This window comes from Martes martes (genome assembly GCF_963455335.1).
Source record: "Martes martes genome assembly, chromosome: 2".
In the NCBI taxonomy this organism is placed as follows: domain Eukaryota; kingdom Metazoa; phylum Chordata; class Mammalia; order Carnivora; family Mustelidae; genus Martes; species Martes martes.
Window position 1 is genome coordinate 100,966,917 of NC_137889.1, and position 16,251 is coordinate 100,983,167.

Sequence of the window (16,251 nt, forward strand, 5' to 3'; positions counted from 1 at the left end):
TTTGAGCAAGGAAGTGTATGGAAATCACAAACTTCCGATCCTAGAGGAGGTTAATGAAGGCTTGACCCTAAATTTGAATGTACAAGTAAGGTGTTGTACCTTAAAACATTGCAAACATGATCTTGTTTAAGTCTGCTTAAATTGATGTGGTCCAAGCCTACATCTGACCAACAAAATAAAGGTGTTCCAGAAATCAAACAAATCTGTATTTAAATTTTTTTCAAATTACTTATCTTTATTGCCTTTTTACTCATTATCAAAACATATCCCTAAAATGAGTGAACGTCAAAATATCTAATCACAGGTGTGGCATGGGGCATCGACTTATAAGAACAGATGGCCTCATTTTTGCTAGACATTATCCATTCAGGAGCTGGATCCGAGAGAGATCTGAGGTTCCCGGGGAGGGACAAGGAGGGCTGCTGTGGGGGCTCTCAGGAGTGAGTAAGCTTAGGATAGTAGCTATTTATCAGTGATACTGAAACATTTCAATATTTTAACAGTTTACCAGGTAAATGTTAACATTGGTAAGAGCTCATTTATATTGATAGGTAATCCTAGAATCATGACACTTGGAAACAGAGAAAGTTCTAGTCTAGTGGTAGACTAGAAGGGTTTAGAAATTCTCCCAGGTGTTGGAAAGGGATCTCAGTTTTGCCGATTAACTTTGAATACAAATTTGAGTAGTTATAACCCTGGCTGTCACTAAAAAAATCAAGGAGGGGAAAGGTTATTATATCTTGTGTCCCCGTGCATCATAATCTCATTTCATTATCTCAGTAGCTCTGTCGGACTGTATTAGCTTACTAGGGCTACCATAATAAAGCACCACAGATTGAGTGGCTTCAATGAGAGAAATTTATTTCCCCACCATTCTGGAGGGAAGAAATCCAAAATTGAGTTGTCAACAGGGCTGATTTCATTCTGAGACTTCTTTCCTTGTCTTATAAATTGTGTTTTCACATGATTTTCCCTGTATGTGTGTTGTCTCCTAATTTCCTCTTCTTGAGGACACCAGTCTTTTGGACTAGGGTCCATCTTAATAACATCATCACTTTATCACTTTAATTACCCTATCCCCAAGGACTTCAACATATAAACTTTGGGGAGCACAATTCAGCCCATAACAGAAATTTAGTAATATAACCCCTCCTTTAAAAAAAAATTATACAGTCAGTGCATTACTTACCTCAACTCAGCTTGTCTGGGATGGTAACTGGGACCTGCTCTCTGCTCCTGTCATCTGTACCTGCTAACCTGTAGCTATTATGCACAAGTGCTTCTCTATCTATGTTGGCCAGACTGCTGTTCATATCAATAATGCCTGCTGGGAGTTCCATTGCCTGGAACATGGCATCCAGCCCAATAGCCACATGCCAAGGCAAAAGACCATTGGGGGAGGAGATGACCCCTTCAACACCTACTTCAGTGAGATGGCTCCTGGCAAGCACGTGCCCAGGGCAGTGTTTGTAGACCTGGAATCCATGGTCATGCATGAAGTTTACACTGGTACCTACTTCCAGCTATTCCACTTTGAGAACCTCATCAGAGGCAAGGAAAATGCTGACAACAATTATGTCCAAGGGCACTCTACCACTGACAAGATTGACCATATCTTGTACTAAATTCAGAAACTGGCCCACCCGTTTACAGGTGTTCAGGATGTCTTGGTTTTCCACAGCTTTGGAGGGTGAACTGTTTCTGGGTTCTCTTCCCCGCTGATGGAACTCTATTGATTATGGCAAGAAAACCAAACTGTTGTTTTTCATTTACCAAACACCCCCCCACCCCACTTCAGTTTTCTACAGCTGTAGCTGATCCCTGTAACTCCTCACCAGCCACACCACACTGGAACACTCTGATTGTGCCTACATGGTAGACAAGAGGCCATCTATTGTAGAAACCTTGATCTTGAATGCCCAAAATACACTAATCTGCTTCATTAGCCAGATTATGTCTTCCATCCCTTTTTTCCTGGAGCCCTGAATTTGATCTGACAGAATTCCAGACCCGCCTGGTATCCTATCCCCACATTCATTTCCCTCTGGCCGCATATGCCCCTGTCATCTCTGCCGAGAAATCCTACCATCAACAGTACTCTGCAGCAGAGATCATCAGCTTGTGCTTTGACCCAGACAACCAGATAGTAAAATACGGCCAAGGTAAATACATGGTTTGCTGCCTCTCGTACCATGGAGACATCGTTCCGGAAAATGTTAATGTTAATGCTGTCACCATTAAGACCAAGCATCCCATTTGTGGACTGGTACTCCACTGACTTCAAAGTTGGTATTAATTACCAGCCTCCCCCTGAGGCACCTGGTGGAGACCTGACCAAACTACAATGAGCTGTGTGCATGCTGAGTAGTACCACAGCCATTGCTAAGTCCTGGGCTCACCTGGACCACAAATTTGACCTCATGTATGTGTGCCAAGCGTGCCTTCACTGGCCCATGGGGGAGAGCATGGAGGAAGGAGAGTTTTCTCTCAGAGGGAGAAGGAGAGATAGAAACTTAATTGGACTCCCCACTGAGTGTAGAACCCAATGTGGGGTTCGGTCTCATGACCCTAAGCTCATAACCTTGAGATCATGACCTGAACTGAAATCAAGAGTTGGATGTTGAACTGACTGAGCCATCCAGGTGCCCTGAAAGGAGAGTGTTCTGAGGCTTTTGAGAACATAGCTGCCTTGCAAAAGGGTTATGAAGAGGTTGGTATGGATTCTGTTGAAGAAGAGCATGAGGAAGAAAGAGAGGAACACTAATTACCATTCCTTTCGGCACTAGAGCATGTTAGACTCACAACTTTAGCTTCAACAGTAGCTGAAAGGCATTAAAGCTTTCTGGTTAAATTGTCTTCACTTTTAAGTGTGACATGTCTTATTTTTCCATGTGTACTTGTAGAATTTTTCCATAATGTCTTAAAGTAAAGTTTGAGAAAGAAAAAAAATTAAAAAGTTCATAAAATCTTTTTAAAAGTCAATTTTATTAAAGCCTATTTTATACTTAAAATGATACCCATTTTAAGTGTACAGCTTGAGTTTGGCATATATGTACACCATCTAACCGATGCCACAATCAAACTGTAGAAATTTCTATCATCTCAAAAAAATTGCCTTGTGCTTATTTCTTGGCACTCCCCTTCATCCCTGGCTCAAGAAAGCTACTGGTCTGATTTCTTTTCTAGTGTTTCATAAAAATGGAGTCGTAAAGTATGCACACCACTATCCCTTCCTTCTTTTTTACCACATGATGCATAATGTTTTGAGATTCATCCATTTTTTTGGGTGTATCAGCAGTCTGTTCCATTTGATTACTGCGTGGTAATCCATTGTATGACTCTACCACCATTTGTTTATTGTTTATAGTTTCGGGCTATTATGAAAAGAGCTAAAATGAGCCTTTGGTTATCCGTCTTTGTATAGCCAGGACATGTGTTTTCATTTCTCTTGGGTAAATATATAAAAGTGGAATAGTGTGTCATATGAGAAGTATGCATTTAACTTTGAAAAAAAATTTTTTTCCAAGAAGACTCTGCTACATTGTTTTCCAAATGATTGTATTATTTTGCACTCACACTAGCAGTATACAAGAGTTCTAGGTCTTCTATATCCCCTCCAACACTTGGAATTATTGTTCGTTATAATTTTAGCCTTTTCTATGGATATGAAGTGGTATGTCATTGTAGTTTTAAATATGCATTTTCATGATGACTAAATGATATTAAGTATCTTCCCATGTGCTTATGGAAAAATCATACATCTTTTGTGAATCGTCTTTTAAAATATTTTTCCAGTTTTTAGTGGGTTGACTTATTTTTAAGTTTTTTGAGCTCCTCATGAATTCTAGATAAAAGCCATTTGTCAGACATGTGTAATTCCAATATTTTCTTCTATTCTTTAGCTCAAATTCTGGGTTTATTAATGCTCATTTTAAGAGCAGAATTTTTAGTTTTGATTAAGTTCAACTTATCATTTTGCTTTTAGTTTTACCCTTTGATCTCCTATTTAGGGAATCTTCACTGAATCTATAGAAAGCAAATGTTATAGATCTGGATTTAATGTTTAAGTTTATGACACATTTCAAGTTGGTTTGTGTATAATATGAGGTGAGTGTTGACCTTAGTTTTTTAATGCACATGAGTAAACTATTGTTCCAGAGCCATTCCTTTCTCTGTTGAGTTAATATGGCACCCTCATCAAAAGTCATTTAAGTATATATACATGTGTGTATAAGGCAACATCATATATTTATTTATTTATGGGGTATCTATTTTGTTTCATTGATTAAATTCTATTCTTAGGTTAGTACTACACCATTTTGATTACTGAAGCTTTATAGTAAGTCTTCCAATCCAGGAGTGTGAGTAGTCCAAGTTTATCCTTAAAAAATTTTTTTAGCAATTCTAAGTTTATTTTCATATAAACTTTTGAATTATCAATTTCTATAAAAAATGAAAACTTGATTTAGAATGGAATTTTGATAAATCTGTCAATTTAAGTAGAATTACATCTTAATATTGAGTAGTTTAAACTATGATCTGATGTTCTTTAATTTCACACAGAAGTTTAACAGTTTCTAATGTATAAGGAGTGTACATATTTTGTAAAATTTATCCCTAAGAACTTTATTTTTTTGTAAATGGTATATCTTTTCAAATTTTTTTTTGTTACTAGAGAAATCAGTTGATTCTGTCTATTGACCTTACATTCTATAATCAAAACAAGTCTGATTATTAATTCTAGGAGCTTTTTTGAGTGTTTCATAGGATTTAGGTAGGTTCTGTCATCTTTCTTTCCAGTCCGTGTATGTTTTTATCTCTTGCATTATTGCATTGGCTAGGACTTAACCCCCTCCCTTACTCCAGCCTGGAACAATGTTGAATAAAAGTGATGAGAGAAAGTTTACTTTGTTTTGAATTTTAGAGAAAAATATTTATTTTCACCATTTATATGAGTTAGCTTTTCATAAATACACTTTATCAGACTGAGGAAATTCTCTTTTAATCCTAATTTCATGAGATATTTTATCATCAATGAATATTGAATTTTATCAAATGCTTTTTCTGTATCTATTGAGGTAAGCATATGAGTTTTTTTCCTTTATTCTGATAATATGTTGCATTACAATAACTGATTTCCAAATGTCAGAAAACCTTGGATTCCCAGGATAAATTTCACCTAATATTTTTTATGTTGCTGAATTTTAGTTGCTAATATTTAGTTAATAGTTTTTTTTTTTGGTATTTATGTTCATGAGGGCTATTGATCCATTTTTTTTTCTTTATTGTAATATCTTTGGCTGGTTTTGTTATCAGGATAATACTATCCTGTTGGAACTAGTTGTGAATACCAATCCGTTTTTATCATTTATGAGTCCCTCTTTATTAACCAATTTTTCCTCATGATTATAGTCCACAACTTACTTCTTTGGGGACATCTATATCATTTTAGATTGGATGATGACTATTTGGTACTTTACATTGTTGATGTGTTGCTTTGTTATATTTTGTTGTCTTTATCAAAGATTATCAGACCTTGTCCTGGGAAGCCTTTAAATATGTTAGTTTTTTTTTTTCATTTTTTTCAGGGCTTATTTTTAAGCCCTGATATTTTTAAACCCTGTGCTAGGGTTTATCTAGAGTCACCTTCACTCTAGGGGTATGTTAGCATAACTACTAAAGTGTGACTCTTGTGATATCATCAATTGAGGTGATCAATGAGGATTTTCCAATATAGCTTGTCAGACCCTGAATGTCTTTCTGCCCTGGATGATGTCTAGGAATTTTCAGCATAAGCTCTTTTTTGCCTGGTTTCATGAAGATTTACCCTAAGTGTTTGCACAGTTTAATATCCCATTATCAACAGATAGAAAGTCACCTATATGCAGATTTTTTGAAGGTCGTTGTGTAGCTCCTTCCTGTCTGGTACTCTGCTCCACGAATTCCAGCTACTGTAGGCCCCTTGCTCCAATCTATGTCTCCTCAACCCAGTGTGACTTTCATGTTCTCCTTAGGGATCCTCTTCTATGCAGCTGGTCTGAAATGTGTCAAAGTCAGGCCCTCATAGGGCTAACAATTTTGTTTCTCTCTTTTCATGGATCATGGTCTTGTTCTGTCTTTTGTTCATCGTCTGAAACAGTGGTTTAGTTTTTTAATTGTTTATAGGGGTATGATAAATACAGTCCCTGTTTTTAACTATGGCCAGGAGTATAATGCTTTCACCCATTTTTTTGAGATAAATTAACTTAGATTAAAAAGACTAAGTAGTACAATGATGAGGAACAGAGATTTGGGATTTAGGTTAGAATCCAAATTTTTGCTGTTTACTAGTTGTACAACCTGGGTAAGTTATATAACTTTCTGTCTTGGCTTCCATATCTTTAAAATGGATATGCTTATGTTTATGTTTATGATGAAAACAACAATAAAAAATAATATAATATTAGAAATTATTTTTTACCATTATTGTGATGATTAACTGAGATGATGAATGTGAAGTGTTTAACATAATGCCTGGCATGTAGTGAATCTTGGATATGGTGTTAGGAAACTAATGATATTGTCCATGATCACTTCAGTAGAATTCTGACTTCAAGTTCAGGAATGTGACATTGATGGACATGATAGATGTTTTTCCATTATTTATCAAAACATTTTTTTTTAAAGTATCCAGAATAGGAAAATATATTCAGGTCCACCCGCAGGACAAATCCTCCTGAAGCAATGACAAAGTATACTCATTTAATAAAACATGAGAAATCTAGTCTGTGTTGGTGGGGAAATTTTTAAGGGAAGATCTGTGCATAATTCACCATTAATTCTTAGCTCAGAATAACTATTATTTAATTAACCACAATGATGGATATCTTGAATATGGGTCATAATAAACAGTTTCATATTTTTGATACTAGTGTCATCCAAAGCATAAGTTTTAAAGGACGTATCCAGTTTTCTTTTTGGAACCCCACAAAATCCTGAATAATCACAAGTAGGGCTCAACTGAGGAAAATCAAGAGAGGCTAGCATGTTCATTGATGAAGGTTTGTTGATGTCCCAAGTTGATCCTCATGATGGCAGGTAGACAAGAAATAAGACATAGATTTGTCAGATGTGTAATGGAATATTTCAGCTCAGCAAGGGGAATTTAGAAGTCTTTCTCTGCTAGCTGATCACAGCCACTGTTCTGGCCAACAACATCTGCTTATTCTCAGATGACAACAGTGCCAGTTAATTAGCTCTTGTTTATGTTTTGCCTATTGATAGACAAATTATATTCATATTGTCATGCAGAATAAATACATAAAAAGGTTTAGCTTTGATCTAATTATAGCCTTTCTATTGCTGCAGTGACATTTGAACTGTATATCAGAATAAAAAGATTATTATAAGTCAGGCATAAAAAGTAGATCATCTAAATCAGATAATTTAAAAAACCATCTGATTAATAATAATTCTGGTTGAAAACAAAATATGCTACTTCAACAGAAGTTTAAAGTTGATTTATAAAAATGTAGACATTAGCCCTACAAAATGCTACTAATATCTCTGCCAAGTCCTCAATCCTCTTTTCACTTGGACTGTTTTAAAGATTTAATGCTATATTTATTAGTATAAAGCATATCTTTATGGAAAAATCTTGAACTAGAACGAGTTGCTTTCTTTTATGACCATCAAAAAGCTTTCCCTCTTCTGATCCTTGTAAACTCTCTTCCAATAATACTCGTGAAAAGTCAAGTAAATGGTTTTTCTAGAAGCCAGAATAACGTATCACTTGTAGTAATTTAAACCGCAGGAAAGTTTGCTTCTTTGCAGTACGTTCTGTGTAACAAGACTTCCATTGAGCAGCTCAGCTCAGTACAGCATTCTAGGCGTGTTTTCATTTTCCAGAAGGAGTATTTTCCTTCTGGAGACAAATGTTCTGTGGTTGGCCTGCTCCAGCCTTTGTTCTTCCCATTTAGAGGCTTCTAGGTTGGAGTTGATCATAGGTAAAGCATCCCTCAAGGGAAGTGTATGTATTGGATAGTCTTGCTTTTTTCTCTACCTTCTTGCTTGCTTTTTTCCCCACGCCCATATCCCCCTTCTCTCTTCTCAAAGAAACACAAAGGAACACCATTCAGTAATACAGACATGCTTGCTTGGTGTGTCCTTAATTAGAAATAGTCCAGACATCAGGAAGCTAAAACCAAGATGATTATACATTTCTTTAAGCTGGAAGTTTTGAAATACTGTGCAAAAAAAGAAATTTTAAAAAGCAGTTTTGAATCTACCATTCTGTCTCCACTACACTGCTATCACATCACTAAGATAATTTAGCAGTGAAAGCAGTTTAGGTAATCATTAACTTAAAGAGCTGTCTGCCACTGGCAGCTTATTAGTTCCAAGGCTTTCCACAGAACTTCAGCCAACATGACATTTTGATCCCTTGTGTCCAAGAAGTGGTCAAGGTTGATAAGTCAGCTTTCAGCAGAAGAATTTGTTCTTGATGGAGGGACAGCTATAATTGTACGGTATTTTTAGGAAAGTGATACACTGAAAAATAATATCATAATTATATATTTATGAAGTGTTGGCTTCTACAAACTGGGGATTTGATGATGACTGCTAGAACAAATCATTACATTCCTAAAAAAATTAAAGAAAAAAAATAAAAATGCACATACTGTCAACCAAATTGATTATGAAAAATCTCAATCCTGTTATCATCTTAATGAATGCAGTACAGAGTGTCATAAATGCCCTTACATCCTTGTCACAGTGTGAATTACAAATAGAAAAACCAAATAAATGGTAAACTGACTTCCCTTTCATGGAGTCTGATTTGTGAATCCTTTGCTCCTTTCTCACTTATTACAGATGCCTTTCATTAGTGAGTTCTCATATTCAAATAATCAGCCCCCAAATATTCATAATTATGGGAAGACAATACCATTGCCATTTTCACAGTCACAGTATGTTATTTTTAGTGAGTTGAATATAGTAATTATTTATTAAAAGTAACACATGAAAATACAAATAAAGTATCTTTATGTACAAATGGCATGGCATGATTTCTACCTAATATTTAATAATACACTTGCAAATTGTCCCTGCATCAACATAGTACAAAACAATAAATACAAATGTCAGGTAATATAAGAACACCAAGAAAATAGGAAAGTCTCCATGGATAAGAACTGTTGGCTCTGGAAACTTTAAACTTGAAGGTCATGTCATCATGAACCCACCTGCCTAGGCTGTCAGGATAACTGCTCACAAATGTCCTTCGTAAAACTTAATCTCCTAAGAATATTCCTGTAAAATGTAAGAATGTGCTTTTTCACTTCTCAAATGACGGGAGAGGCCCAGGCTTCTTTGTGATTCTCTAAAATTATTGCATGTCATCTGGACATCACTTTATTGGGACAGGTGACCAGCACAGACTGGAGAGCAGGAATGGAAGTCAGGACTGAGTCCACAAATTGAATATCCCTTCTTATCCCTGGAGCACAGAAGCTGAAGATTAAGCCTGTGGGGGTGGAAAAAGAAAGTTCAGATTCCAAGAAAGGGAGGAAGTAGAGATCCTGGAGGGCCATCTCTTGTTAAGAAATGTTAATAACTTGCTGAATTTTTTCCACCCAGTGGAATCACTTGACTATCTCACAAGCACTTCCAAACTCAACATGTCAACAAAACACACTACAGTAACCTCACCCTCATCCCAATCCATGGCTTTGTTTCTCATGATTTCAGCTACTTGCAGTCAAACTCAGTCTGGAAGCAGCTAAACCTCCTTCTGATCTATTGTTCAGAAGGTCAGTAGTAGCTCAAGGCTACGTCACAACACCTATGTCAGTCACCTTCATCTCATCAAGCAGACATTTTGTCATCTCACATCATCATAAGAAGGGTGAGTACAGTATAATAAGATATTTGGAGAGAGAGAAAAACTGCATTCACATAACTTTTATTACAGTTTATTTTTAAAACTCGTATTTTGGTATCAGTTATTGTTGTTAATGTCTTCCTGTGCCTTATTTGTAAATTAAACCCTATTGTAGGTATGTATGTACAGGAAAAAATATAGTATGTACAAGGTTTAGTATTATCCATGGTTTCAGGCATCCATTGGGGGTCTTGGAACATGTGTACTGTCTGCCAAACCTGTTCCATCTTACCATACAATTCTAATCTTTGCTGTAACCTCCATGGTCCACCCAGGCACTCATGTTGGAAATGTAGACATATTTATATTCCCAATCTTATTCATTCCCCAGTGCCCACATTCAATCAATCATGACCTCTGGAGACGTTTACCTTCCAGACATTTCTCTATTCCATTCTGCCTCTTCATCTCCATCCCTACTATACCTGAAGAACTGATGAAACCCTTGAGCTTTACTTAGGCAATCAATATTGCAACAGTTTTTTTTTTTTTAATTTCTCTGCTTCCAGTCTTATTCCTCTTGAATTAATCTTTATTAAACACTTGGTGATGTGCCTTCATCACAAATCTCATCATATTCCTCTTCTGATTAAAGTCCTTGACTCTACCCTATCATTAATGGGACACAGTTCAAGGTTTGTTCCTTGGGGTAACAGTGAGAAAAATGGAGACATTTATTAGCAACTTTTAAGCTTTGCTTAAAGGAAGCATGAACAGACAACTCTCTACTTCTTCTTCACAAGGAGAGAAGGAGAACCAGAGCTTTCTTTATGACTTTGGGGTTTTCTCCTTTGCAGTGCAGAAATAACTTTCTCTGTTGGTCCCACAAGGAGCAGGAGATGGAGACTTCTGTGCCTAAGTGGACAAGGGTAAGTGGTCTGACCTGGCAAATGTTAGATGTTGTCGTGTTGTTGATGGCAGGACTGGCCGTTCCCAAGCATCTGGATGGGGTGGGCCCTGGTACCAGGGGTAAAAAAAACTGCACTCTGCTCCTTCATAGCATGGTTGGTTACTGCAGGGACTTTGGTAGGGATGGTTAGTCATACTTCTGCCTCACGTGGAGGAAAACTGAACCCTGGCTGCCATGGTGGGGAGTGGTTTGGAGAGCAATGAGTGGCCACAGGATCCATGTCAAGTTTTAGTCTATGGAAAAGATCATAGAACAGAGTATTTCTAATGTCCTCCCAGAGTATCTGCGGTAGACAGATGGTCCAGTTTATGCTAGAGCATGGCATAACTCTAGAAGAAGCATAGTGATCATAGGCATGACTGCAGAACAGAACCCCCCTCTAAAATTTGGAACTGATTTCCTGGATATTTTACATCCAAGTTTGCAAGTTTACCAAAATGAGTAAATATCTAAATGGTGTTAATGAAAAAGGAAAGAACCTCATTTTATTCTGTGTAGAAAACATATTTTATTCTTGCTTTCTGCAGTCCTTGCCCATTTACTGTGGAAAACAAGACCTCCCATTATCTGGTGTCCTCTACTGCTTCAGCCCCATTTTCCATTTCTGATATTGAACTATATCCTCTAGGCCAGTGCATCTCAAACTATGAATGGTGAGGACTGGATATACTTTTTTCAATTTCTAATCAGCAGCAAAACGGTACTAAAAAATATAATAACATGAATAGAATGTTGCAGTGATATCAGATTGCTATAATAATTTTTAAAGACTCATACTCAGTTTCTATAATTAATCTCGCCATAGAACAGCATCAACAGCTCATTAACCTAGCAGCAGATGTGCATTGCATAGCCCTAGGACAACCAGTTATTTTTAATTTCTTTCATATACCTATAGTTGCTTATCCTAAAAGTCTCAGCTCAAAAGCCATCTTTCTAAGCAATTAGCCATTAAGTTCAAGGTACCATGTCTAACTTTACATACCACTATCTTATTATTTACCATATTAAAGTAAAATTATCTTCCTTATGTGTATTTCTCTTCTCTTCATGGCAACATGCCATGTCCCTGTTTACACCTGGTCTCATTCTTGGCAAAGAGCAGGATCTCTGTCACTTTTTGTTCAACTGACCAAGACTCTTCTGTAGGTGAGTTTTCAGGTGCAGTCAAGAGTTGGCAGCACAGACCAACTAGGTAAACACTGGGATTTATGTGAATAGGATAATGCTCTTGATTAATACTGTATTGATTATATTTTTCAAGGATCAGCAAGTAATATGGGAACAAACTGATATTTCCATTAGAGTACTCTTCACATTGATAATCTTTTTTCAAGACATGGATTTTGCTACATTAATGAATTTTTTTCTTCAGTTGGAAGTTTCAATTTGAATGTACCAGTAATCAGTATTTGCTTCTATTCCAATGTTATAATCTCTCTAAATTTAGTGTGTTGTCTTCAGTAATAATAATGCATGACTTTATGGTCACTAAATGTCTCACAACCCTAAAATCTTATAAATTTATGATGTTATAAAGAAAAAAATGATCACACTTGGGAGGAAGCAAGATGGTGGAGGAGTAGGAAACTGAAATAGCATTGGGTCCCAGGAGTTCAGCTAGATAGTTATCTAACCATTATGAACACCTACAAACTCAACAGGAGATAGAAGACAAGAAGAGCAGCAATTCTAGGAACAGAAAATCAACCAGTTTCAGGAAGGTAGGACATGTGGAGAAGTGAATCCAAAGAGACTGGAAGAAGATAGACCGTGGTGGGGAGGGGTCAGCTCCCAGCAAGTGGTGGATCAGCAAAGCACAAAATCAGAACTTTTAGAAGTCTGCTTCACTGAGGGACATTGCTCCAGAAGCTAAGCAAGTGTGGAGCCATCGTGGGGACAGAGTGGTCTCAGGACCCATGGGGACACAGAAAAATTGGGGGTGTCTGACTGTAACAGAACTACCAGGTATCAGAGCAGGGAAGCCAGCTACAGAGACAGAGCTGTGGTAGGGGGCTCTCAGCTCAGAGTTACCTTAAACTGTGATCCAAGGCACAGTCTTGAGCAGGGACCCCACAAGTGGCAGATCTGGAGAGACCCCCTCCTTCCTCCTCTGGGAGGAGTGGCACAGAAGTGCATGGCAGGAATCTGTTGGGTTTGGAGACTCCAAACAGGGCTGCACACCAGAGGTAGAAATGCTCAGTCACAGGCTGGGTGAGCACAGAGTGCAGCTGGAAACCAGGGAGAAGGGAGGGATTGACTGGTTTTCTCTGAGGGTGCACTGAGGAGTGGGGCCTCCAGCTCTCTGCTCCTCTGGGGCCAGAGACTGGGAGGCTGCCATTTTCATTCCTGTCCTCCAAAGCTCTATGGAAAGCATTCAGGGAACAAAAGCTCCCAAGGGCGAACCTGAGCAGATTACTAAGCCTGGCCCCTGGCAAGGACAGTGCAATTCCACCTCAGGCAAACACATTTAAGAATCATCTCAATAGTCCCCTCCCCCAGAAGATCAGGAAGAACATCCAGCTAAGACCAAGTTCACCAAGCAATAGAAACTGTGGAACTCCAGAGCTAGGGGAAGGCAAGACATAGAATTCATGTCTTTATCCCCGTGATCCTTTAGTCTTGCAAAGACAATTTTTTTTAATTTTATTTTTTTTCTTATTCTATTTTTTTAACTTTTCCTCTTTCCTCTTTTAACATTTTAAAACTATTTTATCTTATCAATACCTTTTAAATATTCATTGTTATAGTCATGTTTTACCCCTTCATTGTATTTAACCTTATTTTTTGTATACATTAGGGTTTTTTCCTTTAAAATTTTGGGATATAATTTCTTTTAATAGATCAAAATATACCTTAAATATAGCTCCAGCCTGATCTCCTCTTTTTTTTCTTTTCCTAACCAACTTATCTTATCAATTCCTTTTTTAGAATCTTTTAAAATTTTCATCTTTACAGGCATATTCCATCCCTTCATTGTGTTTACCCTTATTTTTGTACATATATAGGTTTTTCTTTCTTTAAAATTTTGGGAGGTAGTTTCTTCTAAGAGACCAGAATACATCCAAAATCAAGTGGGTGGCTCTGTTCTATTCACCAGTATACACACACACACACACACACACACACACACACACGTATATATCTCTTTTCCTCTTCCTCCGGTTTCATGTCTCTTCTGATTTGGTTAGCGTGTATTTTTCTGGGGTCTTTGCCACCCTTTTAGTATTTTACTCACTCATTCATATATTCTTATCTGGATAAAATGACAAGGTGGAAAAACTCACCACAAAAAAACAAAACAAAACAAAACAAAACAAAACAAAAAACAAGAGGCAGTACCAATGGCTAGGGACCTAATCAATATGGACATTAATCATATGTGAGAACTAGAGTTCAGAATGATGATTTCATGGTGCTAGCTGGGCTTGAAAAAGGCATGGAAGTTATTAGAGAAACCCTTTCATGGAGAAATGAAAGAACTAAAATCCAACCAAGTTGAAATCAAAAAAGCTATTAATGAGGTGCAATAAAAAATGGAGGCTCTTACTGCAAGGTTAAATAAGGCAGAAGAGAGAATTAGTGATATAGAAGACCAAATGATGGAGAATAAAGAAGCTGAGTAAAAGAGAGACAAAAACTACTGGATCACAAGGGGAGAATTTGAGAGATGAGTGATATCATAAAATGAAACAATATTACAATAATTGGGATCCTAGAAAAAGAGAGAGAAAGAGGGGCAGAAGATATATTGGAGCACATTATAATAGAGAATTTACCTATTATTTTGATCCAGGAGGCACAGAGAACCCCCTCAAAATCAATAAAAATAGGTCCACACCCCATCATCTAATAGTAAAACTTACAAATCTTAGTGACAAAGAGAAAATCCTGAAAGTAGCTCATGAAAAGAGGTCTGTAACATACAATGGTTACTAATACAATATTAGATTGACAGAAGACTTATCCACAGGGACCTGGCAGGCCAGAAAGGACTGGCATGCTATATTCAGAGCACTAAACAAGAAAATAGGTAGCCAAGAATACTATATCAAGCTAGGCTATTACTGAAAGTAGAAGGAGAGATAAAAAGCTTCCAGGACAAACAAAAATTAAAAGAATTTGCAAACACCAAACCAGCCCTACAAGAAATATTGAAAGGAGTCCTCTAAGCAAAGAGAGAGCCTAAAAGTAATAGACCAGAAGGGAACAGAGACAATATACAGTAATAGTCTCCTTACAGGCAACACAATGGCACTAAATTCATATCTTTCAATAGTTACCCTGAATGTAAATGGGCTAAATGCCCCAATCAAAAGACACTGGATATCAGAATGGATTAAAAAAAAAAAGACAAAACAAACAAGACCCATCAATATGCTGTCTACAAGAAACTCATTTTAGACCAGAAGACACCTCCAAATTTAAAGTAAGGGTTGGAAAACAATTTACCATGCTAACGGACATCAAAAGAAAGCTGGGGTGGCAATCCTCATATCAGATAAATTAGATTTCAAGCCAAAGAGTATAATAAGAAATGAGAAAAGACACTACATCATACTCAAAGGGGCTGTCCAACAAGAATATCTAACAATTTTAAATATCTATGCCCTGACATGGGAGCAGCCAATTATATAAACTAATTAATAACAAAATCAAAGAAACACATTGACAATAATACAATAACAGTAGGGGAATTTAACACTTCCCTCACTGAAATGGACAGATCATCTAAGCAAAGGATTAACAAGGAAATAAAGGCTTTAAATGACACACTGGACCAGATGGACATCACAGACATATTCAGAACATTCCATCCCAAAGCAACAATATACACATTCTTCTCTAGGACACATGGAACATTCTCCAGAATAGATCACATCCTGGGTCACAAATCAGGTCTCAAGCAATACCAAAAGATTAGGATCATTCCCTGTATATTTTCAGACCACAATGCTCTGAAGCTAGAACTCAATCACAAGAGGAAAGTTGAAAAGAACTCAAATACATGGAGACTAAAGAGCATCCTACTAAAGAATGACTGGGTCAACCAGGAAATTAAAGAATAATTGAAAAAATTCATGGAAACAAATGAAAATGAAAACACAACTGTTCAAAGTCTTTGGGACACAGCGAAGGTGGTCCTGAGAGGAAAGTATATAGTGATACAAGCCTTTCTCAAGAAACAAGAAAGGTCTCAAGCACGCAACCTAACCCTACACCTAAAGGAGCTGGAGAAAGAACAACAAAGAAAGCCTAAACCTAGCAGGAGAGGAGAAATCTTAAAGATCAGAGCAGAAATCAATGAAATAGAAACCAGAAAAACAGTAGAACAAATCAACAAAACTAGGAGCTGGTTCTTGAAAGAATTAATAAGATTGACAAACCCCTGGCCAGACTTATCAAAAAGAAAAGAGAA

At 37.0% G+C, this 16,251-nt stretch overlaps 1 protein-coding gene and 1 pseudogene across 3 annotated transcripts in view; one reads left to right on the top strand and one right to left on the bottom strand.

The window, feature by feature from the left end:
• The first annotated feature begins 1,268 nt into the window (after positions 1–1,268).
• Positions 1,269–2,764, top strand: LOC308338312 (tubulin alpha-1B chain-like; annotated as a pseudogene). Its single transcript has 2 exons — positions 1,269–2,535; positions 2,643–2,764. The product of its transcript is annotated as a tubulin alpha-1B chain-like (transcript).
• A 5,774-nt stretch (positions 2,765–8,538) lies between these two features.
• The window catches only part of EMCN (endomucin), a 102,663-nt gene continuing 94,950 nt past the window's right edge, over positions 8,539–16,251 (bottom strand). For both annotated transcript variants that reach the window (XM_080797284.1, XM_080797285.1), the window contains one exon: positions 8,539–9,505. The gene's annotated coding sequence lies outside the window, so the exon portion shown is untranslated. The remainder of the gene's footprint in view (positions 9,506–16,251) is intronic.